This window comes from Canis aureus, chromosome 19 (assembly GCF_053574225.1).
Source record: "Canis aureus isolate CA01 chromosome 19, VMU_Caureus_v.1.0, whole genome shotgun sequence".
NCBI classification, from domain to species: Eukaryota; Metazoa; Chordata; class Mammalia; order Carnivora; family Canidae; genus Canis; species Canis aureus.
This window is the reverse complement of record NC_135629.1, coordinates 11043045-11068646: the sequence shown is the minus strand read 5'-3', so window position 1 is coordinate 11068646 and position 25602 is coordinate 11043045. Positions and strand designations below refer to the sequence as shown.

At 38.8% G+C, this 25602-nt stretch overlaps 1 long non-coding RNA gene across 1 annotated transcript in view; it reads right to left on the bottom strand.

Annotated features, from left to right (window-relative positions):
- Positions 1-25602, bottom strand: part of LOC144291175 (uncharacterized) — a 94329-nt gene that overhangs the window by 11825 nt on the left and 56902 nt on the right. Inside the window, exon 2 of the long non-coding RNA XR_013358509.1 lies at positions 785-833. This is a non-coding gene — a long non-coding RNA (uncharacterized LOC144291175). The remainder of the gene's footprint in view (positions 1-784; positions 834-25602) is intronic.

Genomic DNA, 25602 nt, shown 5'->3' with positions numbered 1-25602 from the left:
CTCCACTGCTATCACTGTACCCTCTACATCTCTTTCCTCTTGAGATATTTCTTCTTTTACTTATGGAATTTCCAACTCTAACTGCCATATGAAAGTATAATCCAAGGAGCAATGACTCATGGAGGAAGAAAGAATAGGAAGAACTGAAATCCTAAAATGAAAAAAAGCTCTTGAGGTAATGGAGAGTTCTAGCCAACTTTGGATGCTGAGGGATTGAGGCTTCTCTCTGTGCCTCTCTGCCTCTGTCTTCCTCTCCACTTATACCTCTACCTCTATCTCTATCTCTATTGCTCTATATATTTCTATTTCTTTTTCTTGAAACCCTTCATAGCTAGAAGCAGGAGGATGGGGTATATAAATGGGGATGGGCATTTCAATACTTTTAATATTTTTGTATTACCTAATAGGTGGAAATTTAAATTTACCTTGCAATAAAAATTGTACCTTTATTTTAGGAAAATCACTCTGATGTGGCTTTTAGCTATGCAAAGGTAAAGCAATGTGTTTTAGAATGTAGAAATAGAATGCAAAGACAATTTAAGTTTCTCTGAAATAGACTGTAAAAATTTTTATTTCATTGTGTTAACATTTTACAGATTATGCTTTCTCTAAGGATACATTCATTTCCTAATTCATGTGCTGTTCCTAAAATGTGTGTTTATTCTGAGAAGATATGTGTATTCCTATTTACGCAAAAAACATAAAGAGAGAATGATAGAGATTGTGTCAGCAAATTAGCCAGAGGGACTCTAAAAGGAACTGGATTAATAGTGCCAGAACCTACCTTGTTATGTTATATTGTTTGCCTGGTGGTGGTCATCACAAAGGGGTTCCTGCAAGAGAGTCAACCAAAGCCTTATTAATTTATTTTCTTAAAAAAATGGACATCTCAAGCAGCAGTCATCCTAGAATGGAGCAGATATTAAGCTAGACAGGGAGAACCTTGGAATTTAATCTGCGACTTCCGATGGGCAAAGGCAGCTGCTAGTTAAGAGATGAGCTGGATTTTGCAATTATTATTCATATTATTATTGTTGTTACTATTATTTTGTGAGAGAGAGTATAAGAAGGAGTGGGGGAGGTGGACAGAGGAAGAGGATCTTTTTTTTTCCAAAGATTTTATTTATTTATTCATGAGAGACACAGAGAGAGGTAGAGACATAGGCAGAGGGAGAACCAGGCTCCATGCAGGGAGCCCAATGTGGGACTCGATCCCTGAATTGGGATCATGCCCTGAGCCAAAGGCAGATGCTCAACCACTGAGGCACCCAGGGATCCTGAGGAAGAGAATCCTAAGTAGGCTCCATGCTCAGGACGGATCCTGATGTGGAGCTTGATCCCACGACCCTGAGATCATGATCTGAGCCAAAATCAAGAGCCCAACACTTAACTGACTAAGCCACCCAGGGGCCCCAGTTCTGCAATTACGATGACAGGCTGGGAGCCAGCAGGAGGACCTGGTAATAGTTTCCTAGAGATGTTATAGCAATGTACCATAAGCCAGGTGGCTTAAAAAAAAAAACAAGAAATTTATTGTCTCACAGTTCCAGAGGCTAGAAGCCCCAAATCAAGCTAATAGCAAGGACATGCCTATGGCAGAGAATCCTTCCTTGCCTCTTCCTAGCTTCTGGTGGTGCCATCAGTCCTTGGTGTTCCTTGGGTTGCAACTATATCACCTTAATTTCTGCCTCTATCTTCACATAGCATTCTCTTCTCTGGGTCTCTCTCTTATAAGGACATCAATCATGTGGGGCTAAAGAGTTCGTGTCACTCCTGTATCACCTCATCTAAACTGACCTCATCCATAAGATCTTATTTCCAAGAAAGGTCACATTCTGAGTTACTGGGGGTTAAGATTTTGAAATACATTTTGGGAAACATAAATCAGCTCATAGTAGATCGTGCATCTTCCATACATCTTCCAGAGGAGGCTTTGGCCTATGAATTCTGAAATCTTCTACATTCGGTATCTATTTCTAGTCTTTGTGCTGCAATTTTCCTCCATTATTTAAAAAGGTTGCATCAGCCTGTATTAGCTATCTCTATGGTGAGTTAAAGAAAAGAATGTGCCCAAACCCAGACCTAGTTACAGAAAGAAGCCCAAGCCTGAGTGGACCCAGCAGCAGAGAAGGGCAGAGATCTAGAGCCAGACAGTTGGTGGAGATAGCCAATTGGATAAATGTATGAAATACTTAAGCATTCTCTGTAGATGTGCAGAGACACCTGAGGAAATCAAGTGTTGAAGACAGAGCTTTCTGCAAACATAAAAGGGGCTCACTTCCTAATTTTGATATTTTAAAAAAGGTGTTTAACTTTATTTTCTAACAGAGGCTGCGGGGGGGGGGGGCGGTTCTGGGAGGCCCCTTGGGATACACTAAAATTTGTCTTTATCAAACTTTGAGAAAGCAAGCAAACCAATAAGCATGTTTAGACAACTGAGAGCTCACAATCTTTCTCCTTCTTTTCCTTTGACTGATGGCATGTTTCCAAACAGCACAAGAGTTAGTGGAAATAAAGGCTTCGAGAATCTGCCGTGAAGAAAACTAGCCCAGTACATTTGGAAAGAAGCCAAGAGGATGATGGTCATTCCCTAGAAAGGTAATGTGAGCCAAAGGTTAAGTGTTTTCTACCCAGCTATTCAACAAACACAGAAGGGAGACCAAATTCAATGGCAGTTAATGGCATTTTCTAAATGCCTTAATTACTTGCATTTTTGGTTATTAGTTAATGAGCTGGAAACATGGGATAAGATAATGTAAACTCATGAGCATCTGAATAATTCAATTTATATGATTAGGCAAGATGTTGCCTGGAACCCTGTTGTGATAAATAAAAATAAAATGTCTTTGGTTAAAAATTCCAAGGAAATATATATAGTCTCCCATCCTTCCAAATTGCAGTAGAGTAACTCAAAATGTCTAATTTTTAATTCCAATCTTCCCTGTCCTGACCATAATCTATGAAATAGGAGAATTCAAAGATAAACAAATGAAACAGGCATATATCTCTATCTTTGATTAGCCAGGAGTTTCCTCACTCCTACAGATATGCACAGAGCCCAATGAAAAAAGTGAATGTAAAGACTATTTTAGTGTTTTTTTATTTTTATTTATTAATTTATTTTAGATTTTATTTATTTATTCATGAGAGACACAGAGAGAGAGAGAGAGGCAGAGACACAGCCAGAGGGAGAAGCAGGCTCAATGCAGAGCCTGACGTGGGACTCGATCCCAGTACTCTGGGATCATACTCTGAGCCAAAGGCAGACGCTCAACCACTGAGCCACCCAGGTGTCCCAATGTGTTTTGTTTTTTTAAAGATTAAGTTAAATTCAGTATATGAGGTGACCAGACTCTGGCTTAAATATCTGTTGGAAGAGGCGGAGATCTAGTTCCTGCACTCAGGAAGCTCACAGTCTGCTGGGGCACAGGATTTATTTACCACCAATATGACATGTGCAATAATAAAAGTATATAAAACGCACAGAGATAGCACTGGTGAGAGAGATGAACCAGGTGGGTTGGATGGGCAAGAGTTGCATAGATGGTTGTATCCCAGCCAGGTCTGGAATTTGGATAAGAGATAGCTAAATGAGACACCTGGGTAGCTCAGTGGTTGAGCGACTGCCTTCAGCTCAGGGCATGTTCCCTGGGTCCTTGGATGGAGGCCTGCATTGGGTTCCCTGCAGGAAGCCTGCCTCTTCCTCTATGTCTCTGTTTCTGTGTGTGTGTGTGTGTGTGTGTGTGTGTGTGTGTGTCTCATGAACGATTAATACAATCTTTAAAAATAGAGAGAGAGATAACTAAATGGACAATGTGGAACTGAAGAAGGCTCCAAAGATCTGAATAGATAAAGGCAAAGGCAGTAAAACAGAGTGGCACAAAGAAAAGCAATGCTAGGTTTTTTATGCATCTGCAATGTAGTATACAAGATGGTCTAGAATGATTGGCAAGCAGTCAATGGGACCAATGAAAAGTTTTAAGCAGGAGAATACAGTAAGAATTTTTAAAATTTTTTGCAAAGGAGACTATTGTTTGTGGCCTATTACTTGTAGGTTAGCAGGAAACGTTTATGAGGATGAGGTCATAGGCTCAAGTCCATGCAGGATGGTATGGCACAGGATGGTATGGCACAAACGCAAGTCTATGACCACAGATATATTTCTGCCTCTCCTTCAGCCATTCTTGTTTGAGGCAACCCCTACATTAGGCATTTTATTGTTAGCAAGTTTATTAGCAGCAACAGCTGGGTGTCCGAATGAAGTCGACTTGCAAATGTAGGGACCACCAAGATGACCTAGGGAACTTGGAGCCAGCTTTTCATTATTATCAAAAGCTAAATTTTGTATGATGATATTGAAATTGCTACAGGCAAGAGACAGGAGGTGTTCTCATCTGTCCGTTCTGGCCTATACCCTGTTTTTCCTTTGACATTTTTCCTAGTTCCATTCAAACATAATAGAAAGGGGGAAAGAGAGTTTTGGACCCAAGATGCCAATGCCCGTGCATCAGAACTCTCTTTCTGAACCTAGGGAAGCATCACTAATTAATCATGGGACTCTTTCCACTAATTCTCAGTATTCTTTTGATCTGTCCAGGCTGCTACTATAAACTATTAGCATTGGCACAGGAAATGAAGCCTAGTTGCCATCTCTGTTTTAGAACAATTCTGCAGAATGGTTTGTTAACATTGGCTTTATGAGTACATAATCCCAGTGCCATGTTGTTTAAGGTGGTGGCATCTATGTTCATGATGGGCTTTCAAATGGCAAGACTAAAAGCGAGCCCTGGCGGAGTCAAGGCAATAGTTAAGAGGTAAAGGTAGGAATAATCAAAGAATATAGGTCAGAGCCCAGGGTCAAAGTCACACGCTCTCTCTCCTGCTTGGGATATCTTCCAGCTTCTCTTCTTTTGATAAATCTCAATTTATCTTTTAGGCCTCAGCTTAGAAAATGTTTCTTCTGCTCTGACCTTCATGTGAGAATTCAGTTGTACCTTCTGTTGTACTGACAGCATCCCAGACTTTCTCTATAATGGCAGCTATTACCATATGCAAGTAATATGGGCACTGCATACACCATCCAGGGGTGTATCACATTAGTCCAGCTCAACCTTATAACTAGCATAGCAGATGCCCCATTTCAATTTTACAAACTGAGCTGACATCAGAAGACAGAGAACAATAGGATCTGGCTCTCCAACCTGATTATTTCATTCAAAGGCTACATATGTATCTTGGTGACAAAGAACTAGAAACATGGAGAAATTGAAAAAAAAGTCTTAGGCAGAAAATCTTTCCTATTTTTCTTCTATAGCAGGGTCCTATTTTTTTCTCAGGACAGGACAAGCCCAAAGTCTGGGCTAAAAAGCCCAATTTATAATCTCTGGCAACTCCTGACATTTGCTGAATGAATGCAATCAGTAAAGTAAAATGCTATTAGAATCCAGCTTGTTATTACATAAACCTATATGTACTGTGTGTACCTGGATCTGAAAAGAACAATCTAATCTGGAAGAAAAATCTCAATTGTTAAGTCAGAAAGATCTGGACTTTTTTTTTTTTTCTTAATTGGTAGGGAAGGCTTACATTTCATTTTGTAAAAACTTGATCAAATTACTTAGCCTTTTTGAGTTTCTGATTCATTGATTTATAAAACACTTTGAAAACTTGTTGAGATATCACATTTATCAAAGATGGTACAATGTTTGAACCATAAGGGATAGTGAAATAAATAAAATTATTGGTACTCATTTAAAAACTATTACTTGGAAAAAGACATAGGCATATGTCATCTCCTTCAATCTTTAAAAAATAAGCTATATTATTATTTCCAACTGATATATGATAAATTAAGCCTCAAAGAAATTCCCTGATTTTTCCCAAGGACATCCAAAGAGTAAGAGTGGAACTGAGATCCAAACCCAGACTCGTCTAATTCTGTAGCCTATGCCTACCACTATGGAATACAATGGGAAATATAGCTCTGACCTAGTCAGCTTATGGAGATGGTAAAGAGGATCTTTGACAAGCTCTAGATAAAACCTATATTTCCCATCTCCCTTTGACATGGTAGGCAAAAGTTCTCACAAAGCTTTCTAAAGGGAGTTCATTCCATGAGGATGAATACTTCTGCTACTCTCCTTTTCTCTGTCCTCCTGCCTAGAACAGAAATATGATGGCTGGAGTTACAATGGCCATCTCACAACAGTAAGTCATCCTTGAAGATATAAGTCATATTAAAGATGGAAGAGCAGATGCCAGGGTCACTGATTAATGTGGAGCTATCATACCAGCCCTGGACTGTCAATCACTGCTTATTTTTTTGTAAGAGAAAAAAAAATATCTTCTTTCTTAGTTAAGCTGCTGCTATTTGAGTTTCTTTCATATGTAGCTGAATTTAATCCTAACTAATACAGGCTTCCACTATATTTTTCATTTTTAGATTTCTCAGACTCCCAGATAAAGTAGACTGGAGACTCCAATTGTATTTTGAAATTTATAAAGCATAACTGAATCAGGCAAGGTGCCCACAGGAATAGTGAGGGAATACCAGAATGACAGAAGAATCCACCACTGCTTCTGGGTCCAGAAAATTGTAAGAAATGAAACGAAAAGCAAATATTCATTATTCTACTTTGGAGAACTCCAAATACTCATATTCTGCTCATAAGGGAAAGACTTTCAAAGACTGAAGCTTCTGAAATAAAATCTTGTATTTATCTCCTCAGAGATCATCCTACTAGCTAGACTTATCTTTCTGGATTCTATCAGGGCACGAGAAACAAAAGAAGCCCATTCATCTTCATGTTCTTGAGAGAATATGATCAAGAATGTCCTAAAGGACCAAAGGCAACAGTGATAGGGACAACAGCCACACTGTGGGAGACATAGATTAAATTTTATTCTGTTCCATGGATAATTCTAACTTCTTTACTTCTGCTTAACTCATTGAATTCTCAAAACAACCTTATGACCACTGATCTCTCCCATAAATCAGGATATTAACATGTAGAGAGATTCTGAATTAGGTATTCACATGAAAAAATGACTTCAAAAATAATGATAAAGCAATAATTTGAAACCATCTAATATTGTGGAATATTGTGGAAACAACAGTATGAGTTTTCTCTTTGAGAGAAAGAAAGGATGAGGGATTGGAAATATGAGTCCTCTTGAATAAGGAATTGACTGTAATTAAAGAAGTCATCAAGTAAATCTCCAGAATGTGAAAGTATTTGTATCTTCTCATTTTAAATTTCTTCCCTGTGCAGATAGAAAGTCTATAGGATCCACCAATTGTAACCTGGAAAACACAAAGTATTTTAGTTGACTGACAAACCAGTTAATGCAGGAAGCTCATCAAACTTTTTAATCATAAATAAAAGGGTTCCTCAGTGCTATTTTTGGCCTTTTAATGCAAAGAAGTAAGAAATCACTCTCAAGTAATTTTACTATCATATTTGTGTAAATTCATCTGAAATATAAACCTCCATGTTGTTTAGGTATCAGAGTCTTTAAAATACATTTTAGAAATTGTGGCAGATTGTAAAAAATGGCTAGTTTAGAATAGAATGATAGTTTATAAGTTTTATCTTGTGTTAAGTACTTCAGATATAAATAAATTTATAATAAACATACATGTAAAAACCATATTACTTCTTTAACATCTAGAACTAATCCCTCTTTTTCTTCAATATTATTAAAAGTCCAGAACAATTTTTGAGGTGGCTTTTTAATATTGATGTCTCCCTGTTGCTAGTCCCAACAAGCCTAGATGAAAATTAAAAAAAAAAAAAAAAAGTCACAACAATTTAAACCTAAACCAGATTATTAAGTTTGTTTCTTCTACATAATGGAAAATGATGTTCTAGAGCCTCCATTTAAAGCAGAGAGTAGGGATGCCTGGATGGCTCAGTGGTTGAGCAGCTGCCTTTGGCTTAGGACATGATCCTGTATCAGGCTCCCTGCATGGAGCCTGCTTCTCCCTCTGCTTATGTCTCTGCCTCTCTCTCTGTATCTCTCATGAATGAATAAGCAAAATCTTTAAGAAAATAAAGCAGAGAGTCAATATATAAGAACTAATTTTTTATTTATTTTTATTTTTTTTATTTTTATTTTTTTACAAGATTTATTTTTTTTAATTTTTTTTTAATTTATTTATGATAGGCACACAGTGAGAGAGAGAGAGAGAGAGGCAGAGACACAGGCAGAGGGAGAAGCAGGCTCCATGCACCGGGAGCCCGACGTGGGATTCGATCCCGGGTCTCCAGGATCGCGCCCTGGGCCAAAGGCAGGCGCCAAACCGCTGCGCCACCCAGGGATCCCCCAGAACTAATTTTTTAGAGCCTGAAAATACCTTTCTAGGCTTTGAGCTACATGAAATGGAGACTTTTAGAAACAGATCCTTGATTTTCAAGGATCTTCACAAAATTCTGCTCATATGCTATTTCTTCAGTTTCCAAAAGTGTCCTGTAAGAAAAAAGGGATGGAGGTTAGACCTATTTCACATAAAGTGAGAGTGATCCATATAGTGATGGTAGATAGTATTGCCACATAAAAGAAATCTCGGCTTTTTGTTCTACACCTATTTGACCATGCCAAAATCTTCTTTTCTTTAGAGAAGGAAGACAAAGTTTGAAAGACTATTTTTTTTTTCATCAGAGTCATTGCTCTTTGAGGTACATCAAGGGTCTCTCCCCTGTTATATAATGTGTGGAATGCAGAAAGGCACACATGCCTCTAGACCTCTCACTTATCAACCAAGCCCAATGCTGGCACATCTCTCCATGAAAGCCATTCTGTTGAGTTTACTTTGAGTCTCCAAAATATACCCAGGAAAATACACATGACAATTGTTTGAAAAATGATGTGAATTCATAAGCATCCTTTACAATATTATCAGGGATTGATTGTTAGTTCACTTTAGTTCTTGAAGGACTAAAGGAAGAAAAGTCCCATCAGGAAAATCTGTGTTGATAAAGTGAAGGGGAGAGCTGGAAAAATCCCACAGTTGAATTACTTAAGATCATTTCAGATGATTAGATGAAAGACAACATAAGATCCAGGCAGTAAGTGTGGAGATGAAGCAAGTGGCAGCTAAAAGGAATATGTGATCAGACTTCATCACCTTTCCTATATTGTCTAGGATTTGGCCTTGTACATATATGTAAGTAACAATATGAGCAATCACCAGTGCCAATCATAATATATAGATTATCAAATTTAATCTTCATCATAACTTTATGAAGTTAGGTATTATTATCTTTAGTCTTACAGAGGCTCAGAAAGACTAAGTGACTTGCTCAATGTCACACAAGAGGCAACAGAATGACTCAAAATCAAGTCTGTCTTACTCAAATAGTATGCAGGCTCCCAAACAATTAAAGCCTTCATTTATGGATTATTGCTTCATGAATATCCCATTTGGTTCTCATTACTCTAAGATGTGGTTATTACTGGAGAGAAAGAAACCAGAGCTAAAATAATTTTAAAAATTGGTTTAATTAAAAAGATCTAGTAAATGAATAAAGTAACTCAGCACCAGCCTTGTGATTGCAATGCCCATTACTTTTCTACAACGATGTTCACCCATTTGCTTAACAAAAAGTAGTGAGTGCTTCTCTATTCAGTCTATTAGGTACTGGGCATACAAAGATGAATAAAATATGGTCCCTTTCTTTGAATTTAACATCGTAGGGGAGCAACTGACAAATATTTAGAAAAATAGATTGTAACAAGGATATAGAAGCCTCTAGAGAAATCTGAAAAGACTTCATTAAAAAAGATCACAAATAGGGGCTCCTGGATGGCTCAGTCAGTTAAGCATCCAACTCTTGATTTTGGCTCAGGCTGTGATGCCAAGGTTGTGAGATTGTGCCAGGCATTAGCGTCCACGCTCAGCAAGGAGTCTGCTGCCTTCCCTCTTTCTCTCCCTCTCCATTTGTCCCTCCCCATACCCCCGTTCACACACACTCTCTCTCTAAAATAAATGAATAAATCTTAAAAAAATACTACAATTAAGTTAGTTCTTTATACTAGATAACCTTTTAAAGTGTCTCTCCAATTTATAATCTGTTATCTCTTCCCTAATAACTGCTCTATCACCACTATCCACAAATACATTCCCAGGAACAACATGGTTGCTTTGTATCTCTATTGACCAAACCTAATTTTTAAAAGAAATTTATTTATTTATTGTAAAGAGAGCATGGGTGGAGGGGTAGAGGGAGAGAGTGTATCCCAAACAAACTCTATGCTGAGTGTGTGCCTAGCAAGGACCCAATCCCAGGACCCTGAGATCATGACCTGAGCTGAAATCACAAGTGGGACACTTACCCAACTGTACCATTCAGGCACCCCTTGACCATTAGACCAGCAGTATGCATCTTACCAGAACTAGACCAATTGAATTATCTCCCTGGGGAACCTAAACTGAAACACACAGAGTATAGGGATTGGAAGGTAAGTCATATCGATGGTGGTGTTCTAGAGACAAATTGTCCCCCCGCTGGGGTGTTGGAATTCCAGAAGCTGCTCAGACACCTGCCCTTCCTGGGCAGGAATTTGTCTAGTAAATTCCATTCTTTGCCCAAACTAGTGTAATATAGATTTATCCTACTTTCATTCAGTCAAGTTTCAGGTTGAAAGATGAATAAGAGCTACCCAGACAGTAAAAAGTTGGAACCAAAGTTTAAAGATGCTCAAATGCCACACTTCATCCTGGAGGTAAGAGCAAGCCAAAGAAAGTTTGTGTTTGTTTTTAGAAAGTGTTATAGCCTTTAAATGAGCAAATTAGTAATGGGCTAATGCCAATGAGGAATAAGATAAAGAAATGTTTACAGAGCAGTGAAAATCTACAAGAAAATGTCAAAATATTTCCCCTCAAATTATTTTGGAGTGAAACTATATACAACATTGCCTCCACCCACACATCCTGTTATATCTGCATTCCTTCTAGGTGATTGTGCTAAGTATCTTCTGCTTGTCCTTCCAGATCTTCTCTCCAATTTGCATCCTGAGTCCCAAGAGGCTGCCTAGTATAGGCCACTTCTTCAAGCTTCTCTGCTCTCTAGTTTTTCCAGTTTGGTTTGGATATTGGAGCACATCAGTGAGAGACTAGAGGAAGAAAGTTCAGGGCATTTATTCCCTGGGATGCCTCTCTGCATAGTCTCCATTAACTTGAACAAAAGGCGCTGCTCTTCTCAGACAACTCTCTCCATATACTCTCATCCTCGCTCTGATTTTTTTCCTTTAGATTTTAAGAACCATTCTTTCCCAATTTCCCCTTCAGATGATCCTATTTCTAACCCTGGTTAGAATAGGGTGGTACCCAATCTGTCTTGCTTTCTTTGTGCCCTGACCAGGCCTTTGTAAATAGTCCCTTTCTAAAATTGTCTTCAAACTACAATTTGTATGCCATATGGTTCTTACCATAACTCTGATCAAAACTGGGCCCTTCTAATACCTTACATGTAAAGACCTGGATATGAGAAATGAGTTCCCTTTATAGCTCCCTAACTCAGGAAAGAGCTCGATGTATAATGTCCTTTTTAAGGATTATCCAGGGGAGTTCTAAGGTTATTGTAGCCATAACTAAACATGTTAACAGCCACAGGGGATCCAGGATTTCCCCAAGAAAAATTCCCTGTGCCAACCCGAGATGAAGAATACTTCACACTAAAATGAAAGAGGTAGCAGTTGAGTGATAACAAACAGGCAAGTCCAACAAGCAAGGAGAATCAGGCAGACACACCTGCTTTGGGATGGGAAGATGGGGCCAAATGACTGATAATTTGAACTCTTTAAGAACCAGTCACACCTGCTTAGGCAGCCTGTAGGGCAAAGAGCAGAAAAAAAGAGGGAAGGTAACTTAATTCACACAAACTCTTTATAACAATGACTTGAAACAGGCTTATCACAAAGTCTGTTCCAACAGTTTGTATTAGAGTTATTCCATTACATTTACATATAGAGTCCTTGATACATCTGCTCATTTAGGGAGTATCTCCATTGAAGGCTGATTAACTCTTTGATTTATTCATACATTCATTTCTTCATCCAGCCATCCATTCAACAAATAATGCCAGAGCATCCACAGACTATGAGACATGGTGTTATGCATGGGAGATACAAAGGAAATTAGGAGAGACAGTGCCTAATTACAATCAGGTTGGGCAGACACACAAAACAGATAAATGAGCAAGTTAGTGATTCTAGGATGATGAGTGCAAAGGTAATAAAATGCTAGGGTAAGGGGAGCACAGGGGAAGTAGACATGGCCCAGATTGAGGGGTTCCATGGTGATGGTCAGGGAAAGCTTCGCGGAAGAGGTGACAATTAAAATGTCTTACAATGTTAAATCTGATTTAAAAGGTGAAAGGCATATGGTATGGATCATAAGCGTCTTTGAACAGAAACTTCCAAAAGAGCAAAGTTTTTTTCATAGTGCCTTAAGTGGTACCCAGGGGCTAAAGTACCCTCATCCTCTTTCCAATATGTAGCTCGGTTGCTAGGCAACCACAACTGGGCTAAATCCAACCTCATTCTCAACTAATTTGGGAAAGATCGTTTGTTTTTTAAATTTATACCCTTGGAGTTTCACTTTACAAAGAAAAGGGAATAGCTTCTGGTCTTTCTATATGATTTAACTGTGAATTTCCTGACTTCTCTTCAATCATACCTCAACCACAATAAAGATTCAAAAAAGTCATATATATCACTGTGAAGAAGTACTGGTATCATTTTTTGATACAACTTTTTCCCAGATACACTTGCTAGAAGCATTAAACTTCTTGCACTCTCTTGGGAAAAAGAAAAGTGATTAAGATGGATTTTGAATGTCTTCTAAAAACAAGAAGATCTTGCAAATATAGAGAAGGGGTTTTGTAATTATGTATATTATGTATATATAACTTTAACTGCCTCTGGTTATGTAACCAACACAATGTCAGGTGCAAAGTGATGAAACAGCAATATATTTCAGAGGCTTCATCTTGGACAACTTTTAATGATGATACAAATGTGCTCCAGTCCTGCACAGTGAAGCATTTTTTTTTTTTTGACTCCCAGAAGGACATGATCTTCCATGAAAGTTTTCAAACATCCCAATAAAAAATGAGATAATAGTAAGACAAAATCATATACCTACCACTGTCAAAGCATGGAAAACCAGATTTGATATTTCATACATTTCATAAATGTATGAAAATAATTTACAAAATTAATCACATTAATTAATACAAATTGATAGTTAATAGGGGAATGATTGCTATTCTAGCTCACCAGTTTACCATATGGAGCTTACAGTGTATACATAGATGTCTAGAGGGCACACAGTATGGAATATAGGTCCAGTGCTATGGATAAGTTCTTTTTAAGTTTGAATTAAGAAATTTCTTTACTCTTTATAGATAGATTCCCAAATGGAGTAACTAACACTGGAAGGCAAATGCTGGCACACACAGAAGGATGAAAATAACAAGTATTATAGAATGGTTCATGCAGAGAAGTGGTTAAATGAAATATAAGGTATGCATATAGTGAAATGTTTTTGAATTATCATATGAAAATAGTCTCCTTCTATGTTCTGAATTAGAAACATCTCCAAGAAAAATATAGGTCTGAGAACAATTCACATAGTATGAGACTGTTATTAGGGATATAAAAAACATATGTTCATTTGTTTGTAAATGTAAATAAAAGAAGACAAAAACATATGCACCTAGCAGTCTTTACTATTTACTAATTACTTGACTATTAAGGTTAAGGAACGGTAGTGAAATTCCACATTCTGTATTGAACCACTTATATGGGAAGATGTACTTGAGTATGTATTTGAAATATGAACATTAAATATGCATACATACAAACAGAACATTTCTTAATGAGATTTCTTTCTCTGTGGGTGTGATGCCTATTTCCCCATGTTCCTTAAAGAGAGGGATAAAGACTTTACCAAAGACTTTGGAAAACTTCCTAACTAAAGGTTTTCTCTAAAATTCACAGAAGCTAAAGACTTAGCCAGTGACTGCCTGCCTGCCCTTTGTGTTATTACTTTAAATTGTAAATATATACAAGTATAGAAAATAACATGATATTCCCAAGTGTCCAAAGCCAAATATAATGTTAATATTTCACTATATTTTCTTCACAACTCTCTTTTGTTTTGAATTAAAAACATGTTTTAAAGATTTTATTTATTTGTTCATGAGAGACGCAGAGAGAAGACAGAGACATAGGGAGAGAGAGAGAAGCAGGCTCCTTGCAGGAAGCCCAATAATGGGAACTCTGGGATCACGCCCTGAGCCAAAGGCAGATGCTCAACCACTGAGCCACCCAGGTGTTGCTGTTTTTAATTAAAAATTATAAATAAAGCTAAACCTATCCTTTCCTGTCCACACATATACAGCAATAGTGAACCACTGCCCTACAGTTGGTAATTTTTATTCCTATGCAAGTTTGTGTACTTTTACTAAATACACATATTATACAGTATTGATTACTAGGTCTTTATTATGTACGTAAGTTATATCATAGTGTATATGCCCTTTCTGCCTGAACTGGACTTTGTGGCCTGTTTTACTCCATGTATTGATTTAAATGATGCAATTAGAGGCACCTGGGTAGCTCAGTCAGTTAAGATTCTGACTCTTGATTTCAGCTCAGGTCCCGATTTCAAGGTCCTGGGATCAAGCCCTGTGTGGGGCTCCTCACTCAGCAGGGAGTTTGCTAGATATTCTCTCTTTCTTCCTCTATCCCTCTCCCAACTCTCTATCTCTGTAAAATTAAAAAAGAAAATCTTTAAAATAAATAAATAACCCAATTAAATCAGCCTTACCAGGTCTATCTTGACAGTCAGGCAAAGAGGCTGCACACAGGGAGCAACAAAAATGCAAGGACTGTGATTAGAGCTACTGCTAGAATTCCAAGGTCTCCAAGGCAGTGATCAACAAACTATTTCTGCAAGAAACTTTCTTCTATATAGCTTTGCAGGCTATATAGTCTCCATGGAAATACTCAACTCTGCTTTTATAAAGCAAAAGCAGCCATAGATATTATGTCAATGAGTAGGTATGGCTATTTTCCAATAAAACTTTATTTCTAAAAACAGGTTATATGTTGTTTTGGATCTGGGGGCTATAGTTTGCCAATCTCTGTCCTACGGCAGTGAGACATGCAAAAGGAAATCAGCTGCCACATCTCTCTGTAGAAGCCTAGTGCTGGGAGGGCTGATCTAAGAAGCCACCTTCCTCCCTGATGCTCCAAGTGCATCCTTGCAGAAGTTGAGTGCTTTATGGAGACAAAACCCCATTAAGCAAGGACCACTACTTGGTCAAACTTAGCAGGGAAGTTCTGTCTCCTGCTAGACCCTGGTTCCAAGTAGGTGGAGCACTGTGTCTTCAGGGAAAGGATAAAAAGCTGGCAATCAGGGTACATGTGTTTGGGATTTGATTCCCAATTTTGTCACCATCATTGCTGTTGTCTGTGTTGTTCCAGGAAGGCATTTCCTCTTGCTAGGCATGTTTCCCACTTGCAAAATGAGTGTTTTTGGGGCATATTATCTCTGAGGTTTCCTGCAAGATCCCACGATATTTGGGATGGTATAAATAAATACAATCTATCGAAATCCTCCAAATGTTCTTTCTTGCCATAGTATAGCAATGCTCTCTAGGAATCCTCCAGAAACATTAACAAAGAGGATGAATGATTGATTTAAATTCTAGAAGCTCCCTTTCCCTGCTAGTCCACAGAGAAAAAGGCTGAGCTACAGAGAGCAACCAGGAAGGTGAAAGAATTTCAAGTCAAGGCAAAGGGCCAAGAATTGAAGAACCAATGGGAAAGGAGATGTTCAACATCAAAAGAGAAGATTCACTATGGAAAAGAAAACTGGCTTCAAATAGAAAGGTAGATAAAAATCATAAATTAGAGCAAATTGTTTCCATACAATTGCAGAAGGGAGAAATGAATGGTATTTATAAGACGGACTTTGGTTCAGCTCAAACAAAAGAGATACTTTCTGGAAATTATAGATATCTGAAAGTGTAGCAGCTGTTATAGGAATATGTCACCCATAGACATGTGCAAGAGAAGAATGGCTAAGCACTTGGGATAGCACAAAAGGATTGAATGAGGAGTTGGACGAGATTCCTTCTAGCCCTGAGATTTTATAAACTAGTCCATAGAGGCTGGTCTTTGGGTACTTAGTACTGGGCCCGACTTCCTCCCTTCTGAAAAAGCTTACTGAATTTTCAGAAATACCCAGCTATTAGAAATTATTTCAGACAAAGGAGTTTTCTGCAATGTTTATGCCATTCCCCAAAACTCAGTACAATGTTGGGCACATTGTAGGTTCTCATTATTTGTTTAAGAAATGGAATAAAGGGGGCATGTGGGTGGAACAATCAGTTAAGTGTGGGCTCCCTGCTCAACAGGGAGCCTGCTTCTCCCTTTCCCTCTGCTGCTCCTCCTGCATGTGCTCTCTCACTGTCTGTCAAATAAATACATAAAAACTTTTTTTAAAAAGTGATCAAAGCTATGGGGAAAGGAGCATGTAAGGAGAGTGACCAGATAGAAGGAACAGAGGTGCAGGATGGTTGCCTTTTTAAATAGGATGTCTGGGAAATTCTCACCCAATAGGGGATCTCTATAGAAAGTCCTGAAGCCAGGCCATTATCTAAGGGGTGGAGGGAGTAGTCCAGGCATATAAAACTGGGTGAAGGCAGAAGAAGTGTGCTGGAAGTGTCAAGAAAACCTAGGAGGCTGCTGTGGCTGGATGGAGTAAGCAAGGAGGGGAGCAACAGGAGGTGGGGGAGGGGAATCCCAATCAGTGGGCTTTGTCAGCATTGTAATGTCTTCAGGCTTCTACTTCATGTGACCTGAGAAGCCTCTTGTCCTTATCTCTACATTCCTCACCTTCCAGATGAGGAGGTCTGGGCAGACAAAGGATATGATCTAAACTGTATTTTCTCAGGATCTTGTCTAGGCCAATGAACTTTTTCACACTTTCTAAAATTTCTCCTCATTTCTAGTTTCCTTTGAAAAACCCAGTCTAAAGTCATACCCGCTTTTGCTCCATATCTTTTCTTTTAAGCCAAATCCACTTCTTTTCAGCCATGACTCCAATTTTGGGATCTAAATGTGTGCCCTTACATTACCTTAAGGATTAAAACTAATAAAAAGCTCATACAGTATTCTCACACTTAATTTTTAACTCAGAGATTTAATCTGACAAATTATACTTTATCTCATTTGTGGTGACTGGGATTCACCAACTTCCCCTTGAACTAAAGGATAAGTTTGTAAAATACTTCTTTAGGGAGGAGTGAGATACTATATTAGTTCCTGGGGTGCAACCATTAACAGCAAATCTAATGTCATCATCTAGCAAGTGCCAAGTACTACCTCACCACTTAGAGAAGTTTATCAATATGCACAGACTATGTCTTCTACCAGCATTGCTGGTATAATAAAAGAACATTTTAGAGTTTTCTCAAGGTCAAAAGAGAGCTCAGAGAATCCCTCTTGATCACGTTCATTCGAGGTTAGAGTCATAAAACAAAAGACTGATAAAACAAAATGCCTCACTATCATTTGTTCTAAAGAAGAAGTGTCAAAGGGTCTAATTTAATCATTTAGTGTTATTAAGTAGAAATTAGGTTTCCATGGAGGCAGTGGCTTTAGACTTGGCAGGATTCTGATCCTCATTTGCTAGCCTTTTTCCTCTGTAGAAGCAGACTGATAATAATACTCCCTTCCTCAGTTTTCAAAGATGCAGAATCCTGCAGGAAGTTTAGGTTCCTAACTGGCAAATTGGGTGATGGTCTCTCAGGTCCAGGTGCTTCTGGAAGGGAACTATCTTCTGGTTGCAGAGACATGAGACAAAATGAAATGAATGTACTGCTAAGATTTATTATTGGCATTTTAGGAGTCTGGAATTATGATTCTGAAGCTTTGAGGGTTTTGATTGCTTCACCTGCTCCATGACAGTGGAAACCTTCTTTCCTTCCCTGAGCTGGAGTTAGCTTTCTCATCTGTTGAGTGGGGGAATGATATCTCTCCCACAAGGATTAAATGAGAAGATTCATTTTTCCAGCAGAAGCAGCAAGCACAGAAGGCATTCAATAAATACCAGTGCCCTTCTGTTCTGTTTCTGTATGAAAATATTTGCCTGAATTCTCTTGTAGGTAAGATCAAATAAACCATGTATCCAAATATGTTTCCAAAAGAAGTAACATTATTGACTACTTTATATTTGCTAACCTACTCAATTCATAGACATGACCCATTATACTCTGGGCGGGAAAAAGAATGGAATTTTTATTTCCCCATTTGGTCTTTACCTACTATAGCTCTCCTTTCCAAAACCACAGTTAATTGAGACTGGTAATACATAAGAATTCCTTATATGCCTACCCCAACATCCCAGATCTAAGCCTCAAGCTATGTCCTCCCCATAAGTGCTATGACTTCCAAGGGATCCTGCTGGTTGCTACAGAGGAGATGATCATGTTCATCCTAGTGCCACTTCATCCTGGAGTACATGGTGGGATGCTGCCAAGTTAAGAGCAGGGCACACCAGAGCTGTGACAAACCAAGTGTTGTCTACCAACTCTACCAACCCACTCTAACTTGAATAAACTTGATCTTGGGGTAGCACAACCATCCAGTTCAGACAGTAGATGGAGTTAAACCTCCCTCCCCTTGAGACAGAAAAGCAGGGAAGCTAGAGCTTCAAGTATGAATAGAACATATAAACCATTTAATTATTTTCCTTTACAATATTGTATAAGTTCAATTTTTATTTATCTTTTATAGAGTAACTTCCAGTTGTTACTTCCTTCATTCCTTTCTCCCTTCCTTTATTATATATTTTTAAATAAATATTTATTTACTTATTAGAGAGAGAGAGAAAGAGAGAAGTAGAGAGAGCATAAGAAGAGAACAGGGAAAGGGAGAAGCAGGCTTCCTGCAGAGCAGGGAGCCCAACACCCACTCTATTCCAGGATCCTGGGATCATGACCTGAGTCGAAGGCAGATGCTTAACCAACTGAGATACCTACGTGCCCAAGCACTGGTCACTTTCTAACATAATAACTTATTTTACTTTTATTTTCTGCCACCCCTCCTCTCAAATATAAGCATTATGAGAGCGGAGACTGTTGTCTATTTGGGTCACTACTGTGTCCCAAACAGTCCCTGGCACATACTTGAATGAATGAAAGAAAGAAAACAAAGTCAGGAAATGTTTTGAAAACTACAAAATAAAGCAAGATAAATGGCTCTTGTCATCCCCACTATTTCACTTAGCATGGGGGCTTATTGCGTGACTTCTTGCCCTTTGAAATGAGCCACTCATGTCTCAAAAGTTCTATTCAGCCTGAAATAGTTATAGCATCACAGCAGAGAGCACTGGGAATACATTATTCTCTGGGCTGTGACTGCTGTGGCAAGCTGTGTTCTCTGGCAGGGGCTTGCCAATGGCAGGGTGAGGCCAGAGTCTGCCTGGGCCCAGGGGCTCTTGGTTCACTGTCCATTCCACCAGGCTGCCAAAACATCTGGTAGGAATGGAAGGAAACACATACCCAGAGCTTGTGTCTCTTCATGCCAAGCAACAGATTTATCTAAAATGTCTACAAGACTAGAGGAACAAGAAGAATAAACACATGTGTATACCTCTGCAATCCCCTGAAATTCCTCTAAAATGAGAAAAAAAATGGATTTTCAAAAAAGATATAAATCAACAAGGACAAACAAGATGGAAGAAGAGATAACAGTAAATATAAGATGTTAACCAGTTTGGGGAAGACTGAGAAACCGCGGGAGAATTACCATGTATTATCAATTCTAAAACATGCTCTCCTTTTCAAAACCAGAGCTAATCAAAACTGGTAACACACCAAAATCCCTTATATGCCTACCCCCAAAAAAGACTTTTTGTGAAAAAATCTTTTCACATTTTAACATTTCGGAATGGAAGATGACTTACAATCGGTGGTATCTTGCAATTGTAATTGGAAGCATCTTTTCCTTCTTCATTAGATAATAGATGGTACATAATATAATAGATCTCATCTTAGATGAAATTAAATATGATAACCATAAAGAGGAATCTGAATGGCAAAAGTTTGTAAAGGGCCATGTCACTGAGAGAAAACCAAGCTGCCTTGAAGAATTTCAGGAGGGACAAAGGGCTTGGAAGCACCAGATGCCAGGAAGGTGGGACTGAAGAACAAGGCTAATGATGGAGGGAAGATACAAAGTTGGTTTAAAAAACAAAAACACAAAAACCTATGGGCTCCCCCAGATTCCGGCCACCTTACACACTGATGCAGCCAGATTACCACTCCTGTCCTCTAATGATGTGGATGGGGTTGCCAAATAAAATATAAGGGGCCCAGTTAAATCTGATCTTCAGATTTGTAGGAGACATACTAAAACGGATTCCTTGTTTATCTGAAATTCAAATTTTCCTAGGCAATCTCTATTTTGTTTTTCTTTGACTAAGTCTGGAAGTTCTATCTAGGAAGAAATTGAATCAGAAGTATTCTAGGGCAGCCCAGGTGGCTCAGTGGTTTAGCGCCACCTTGGGCCCAGGGCCTGATCCTGGAGACTCGGGATCAAGTCCCATGTTGGGCTCCCTGCATGGAGCCTTCTTCTCCCTCTGCCTGTGTCTTTGCCCCTCTCTCTCTCTGTGTCTCTCATAAATAAATAAAATCTTTAAAAAAAAAAAAAAGAAGTATTGCATCTCTGAGATGCAAGCCCCATGGAGACTGATAAAGACCAGGACTGAAAACAAGTGGCTTAAATAAAATCATGTTGAATGATGACAGTCTCAGCAACACTTGGCAATTCAGCTCTAAGAGCACTGCCCATCACATCCACATCCTCTACCTCCAATCACCACTGGAAGAAAGCAAAGCGAGAAAGTTTAGGATATTCTGTTGGGTCTTTGTCTGTGACAGAGAAAACAACAACTGATTTTTGGTGGCAGTCCCCTAATAAAGTAGCTCATCCTTTGTCTAATCGTGCTACAGAGCAGTCCACCGTTCTTTTTTTTTTTTTTTTTTTTTTTTTGAGAAGCCCACCATTCAACAAGTTTCCTACCCTGCTTCCCCCACATGTAAGACTCACACTCTAGTTTTTGCCTGTTAATATGGACAGAGAGCAAAAGCCTGCCATATTTTTAAGGAAAGCCTCAAACGTGAAAGACAGTAACTGAAAATAGCACAGAAAAAAGACTCATAAGGTGGAAAGGTAATATAAGGAGGAAAAAAAAAAAAAACCTTAAAAGATAATGAATACCTTGTTAGAAGAAAAGAGGGTCACCTGAGTGGCTCTGTGGTTAGGCGCTTGCCTTCAGCTCAGGGCATGATCCTGGGGGCAGGGAATAGAGTCTCACATTGGGCTCCCTATATGGAATCTGCTTCTCCCTCTGCCTATGTCTCTGCCTCTCTCTCTCTGTGTCTCTCATGAATAAATAAATAAAACATTAAAAAAATAAAGAAAATGGAATTATCAAAGAATCTAAGGATATTATTTAGAACCAAAAACTATGAGTTTCTGGACCAACAGGGCCTGTGGGATACACAGGACCAAGAATGAAAAGAGTGCCGCACCAGGCCCCTTGGCATGACCATTCAGAACACTGGTGCTGAAGAAAATTCTTAAAGAATTGAAGGGGTCAAGCAGGCATACAAGCTATGATTCAATAGTAGGTGGACACCACATTTTAGGAAAGCCAGTCTCAAACTGGCAGAATGAGATTGCCTACTCAGTGATCTCAATGACCTAGTCTAGCCTTCGAGGGTGCTATGGAATGATGGTGAGGGGTACATATAGTGAACTGGTCTGGAGTCACTCCTGAACAGCGGTCCACACTGCCTTTGCTCATGAGAACAATGCATGTCACTTGGCTCTCATGTTAGTGCAGTTAGCCTTTTATAAGGACTCGAGTTCAGATTGCACAAATGGAGGGTCTGGACTCAACACTTGCTTATACATACATGACACAGGGAATGAAGAAGAGTTCATTGGCATCAGAGCATTCAGAGGATTCATGTGGGTAAATAAAAACACTGTAAATAACTAATTAATCAAAATAATTAAAATTAGGAAACCTCACTTCAAAATCCAGATTTCTAGCTACTGAAGCACATGAAGTTCTAATATCAGGCTTCTCTTCTTATAACATTTTGCTGGAGCTTCATAGTAGATACCACTTTCAGATTAAGCATGCATTTCTAACTAGCCACAAACTATCATTCCCTATTATCCCCAAATCCTCAAATAGACAGTTGAGATCAACTGTCTATTGTCATTTATTATTGACTGGGCACTATTTATTTTTAAGAGAGTTGAATAGAAAATGACTTTTTTCCTTTAACCTGCTTAGCATCACCCATACTCATCACCAGCCGAACATCTGCATACATCTGAGTTGCTTGCCAATTTTAGCAAGCCACAGAATGTCATCTCATTACCACTGAGTCTGGCTACCATTCTAATGTTTTATCATAAAGATAGTTTTGCATATAGGGAATCCATAGCATGGGCCAGGGGTGAAAACTCACCAATGAGCTAAACAATCAATTATTCCGGACTTCAGTTTCCTTCTGCAAGAGGGATTTTGTGATATTATATTGCTAAGCCTCTGCTAATGTAGTAAGTCTACCAGTTTATTTCTACCGGAAAAAATATAGCTGAGAGCATAATATTTTTACTATTAAAACTAAACTCTCATTTAATGGCTTTCTCCTCATTTGTTCCAACTCAAAAACAGAACCCTCATTTCAGACATAGTATTTCATTGCATCCCTGACTTGTCCTTTCTACATTTTCTCAATTCAGAACATAAAGAAGGAAAAGAGACAGTAATTTATGGTTCAGTATCTCAGAGAGATTTAAGATTGTAGACTTGATTCTTCCATCTTAGTACAGAGACCTTTCACAAACTCAATTGAGGATGTCTCTGAAAATTAAGGAGAGAAAGAACAATAACCTGGGTGTTACTGGTAAAAGCTGCTGACAACTTATCAAGAACCTGGCGCAACCATGTTTTGGCCATGACTAGATGTGGGGAATCTCTGAAACTCACCTGTCATTAGGACATCCCTAACTGTGGGATGTGGGGTGGGGTGTGCCTTAGTGCCCTTGCTGTGCTATTTTAGGCAGAGGAATCCAGGTGTGCAAAAACCCAGTGGAATGAAACAGTAGGACTGCTTAACAAACTCCACATTGTCCAGTGTGCTGCAGAGGGTGTGCAGCTTGGGGAATGAGATGCTATAGATGATGGGTCATAGCAGGGATTTTGCAGAACCACTGAGGAAAATGGTATAGAATATCACACGGAATGTGTTTGTAATCTGGAAATACACTCAGTTTTTAGAATAAATTGTCCTGTCTTGTTATATGCCTCTTCATTTATGTCAGCAACAATAACCATCTTATTGAATAGTAGGTGCTAAGAGTGCCTTTCACTCCATTAGGTGCTTTATATACATCTTTCCTGATCTTTTCAACTACCCTGCAAAGAGCATATTCACCCATCATTACCCAATTATCTACCCATCCTACATATGGTTTTTGGGTTCCAATGTCATGCCAGTGCCATTGTGCCAAGCACTGGGGATGCATTTGTGAACAAAACAGTCAAGATCCCTACATTCATGACACTTTTAACTTACATTCTGGGGAAGGATAGGCAACAATTAATTGAACAAAAAATGTAAGAAATTAATAAGCACTCTAAAGGAATTAGGACAGGAGATAGATGAGATAAACACACATTTGTGTGTGAACTGTAATCGATGGCATGACAACATAATGCAAAGGAGCTATGCAGGAATATATAATGAGAGTAAACATAATTCAGACTGGAAGGAGAGGTGTCAAAACAAACCTGTGTAAGTAAGTGGCATTCAAGCTTAGACCTGAAGAGTATATGGATGAAGTAGGTACAGGGCAGGTTGGAGGGGAGGTGGCAGGTGAGTTGTAAGCAAGAGGAAGAGCACAGGCATGTGCCTACTGGAGTCACCAAAATAAGGCCATAGCAGGGACAGCAAGCCAAGCATGAAGACAAGATGAGGTGAAAAGAAAACTTCACAGGCCAAATCCCCATGTACACCCAGGTCATGCCTAAGGAAACAGGTTCACAGAGATTAAGTAACAGGCCCAAGGAACCTAAAGGTAATGATCAAGATTCGATCAGATAAGAATCAAACTACACAGTTTAGCACAGTCTCTCTACTACACATACTATCTTTCTCTGTACTAAGAGATAGTTAGGGCACATACACAAATATCCTTCTGATCCAGGGCTACCAGTTCAAGACCAGATTCTTGCAGTCTGGATGTATGTGCTTTTTGATAAAGATGATCTGACCATTGCTGGCCCATTTCTTCCAGAATCAGAGGTCATACCAACAGCTGTGCACCTCTGTAAGGAGCCAGAAAAAACCGCGCAAGTCAAAACTGGGCTGGAAGTGCTTAATAATAAAACTTCCAGAGCCAATGGCAAGTCAGATGATAGAGGAATAAACAGAGTCATTATATTCCACTCTTGGTCTGTAAATCATCTGAGAGTCTCCAACATTTTTGTTGAGGTATTTTAATTGCTCTCATTTGCAGGAGCAAATTAGGTGTAGCATTGTTTTCTGGATGCTGTTCAGATTGGTGCCAGGAAGGAACAAAATGAGCAAAAAATGAAAACCCTTTTCCAAACAAAAGCCCAAACTCTGCAAGTGTAATTGATTTGTAAATCCTGTCAAGGTAGTTTCTAAGGAAAATCTGTTCAGTGCATCATGGGGTTTTTAATCAAGGTCGAGAGAAATTGTTAACATATGCATTTGACACCAAGAAAGGGCCCCTTGCATAGGACTGAGAGCAGGACTTCACTGCTGCATAGTCTCCATTTAAAAACTCAGGACAAAGTGATGAGTGTTTCCTACAGCCAAGCTATTGGAACTTTGTGGAATTAAAGTCTTCTCTAACACACGCTAAGTAAAATGGTGATTAGCAAAGTAATTTGGGGAATGCAGGCAACCCACACACCTCTCTCCATTTATCTGGGTAATGTATTTCTGTTTTCTCCCTACCAATTCGGGTTGTTCTGACTAATTTCTTGCTTAATGACATAACCACAGGAAGGTGAACAGGGAAAGGAATTTGATTCAATTCAACAAATTTTTAATGAGTGCTTACTCTGTGCCAGCTATGGAGCAAGGCTCTGGAGATATAGTCTGAAATTGGTGGTACAAAAACAGACGGCTGAGAATGTATGGCCACCTTGTAAACTTGCTGAGACACCCTTCCCAATGCCATTTGTAAGGACTTACACAGTGTATGAGGTAGCTTTGGAGAGCACCCATGCCAGATTTCCTTTAGTAGTTCCAATTTTAAGCCTTTTGTACTGTCATCCAGAGACTATCAAACAATTTCACAAATTCCAACACTTGAAGATCGAATCTAGACTCTTTCTTACCTGGAAATACGTAGGAAAACCATAGTCCTTTGTGTGACAATGTAACTTGAGTTTAGATTTTTAAACTACTTTTGTAGATAATTTTTTTGTGTATTTTTTATACATTTTGCATATTTTGTAAATTA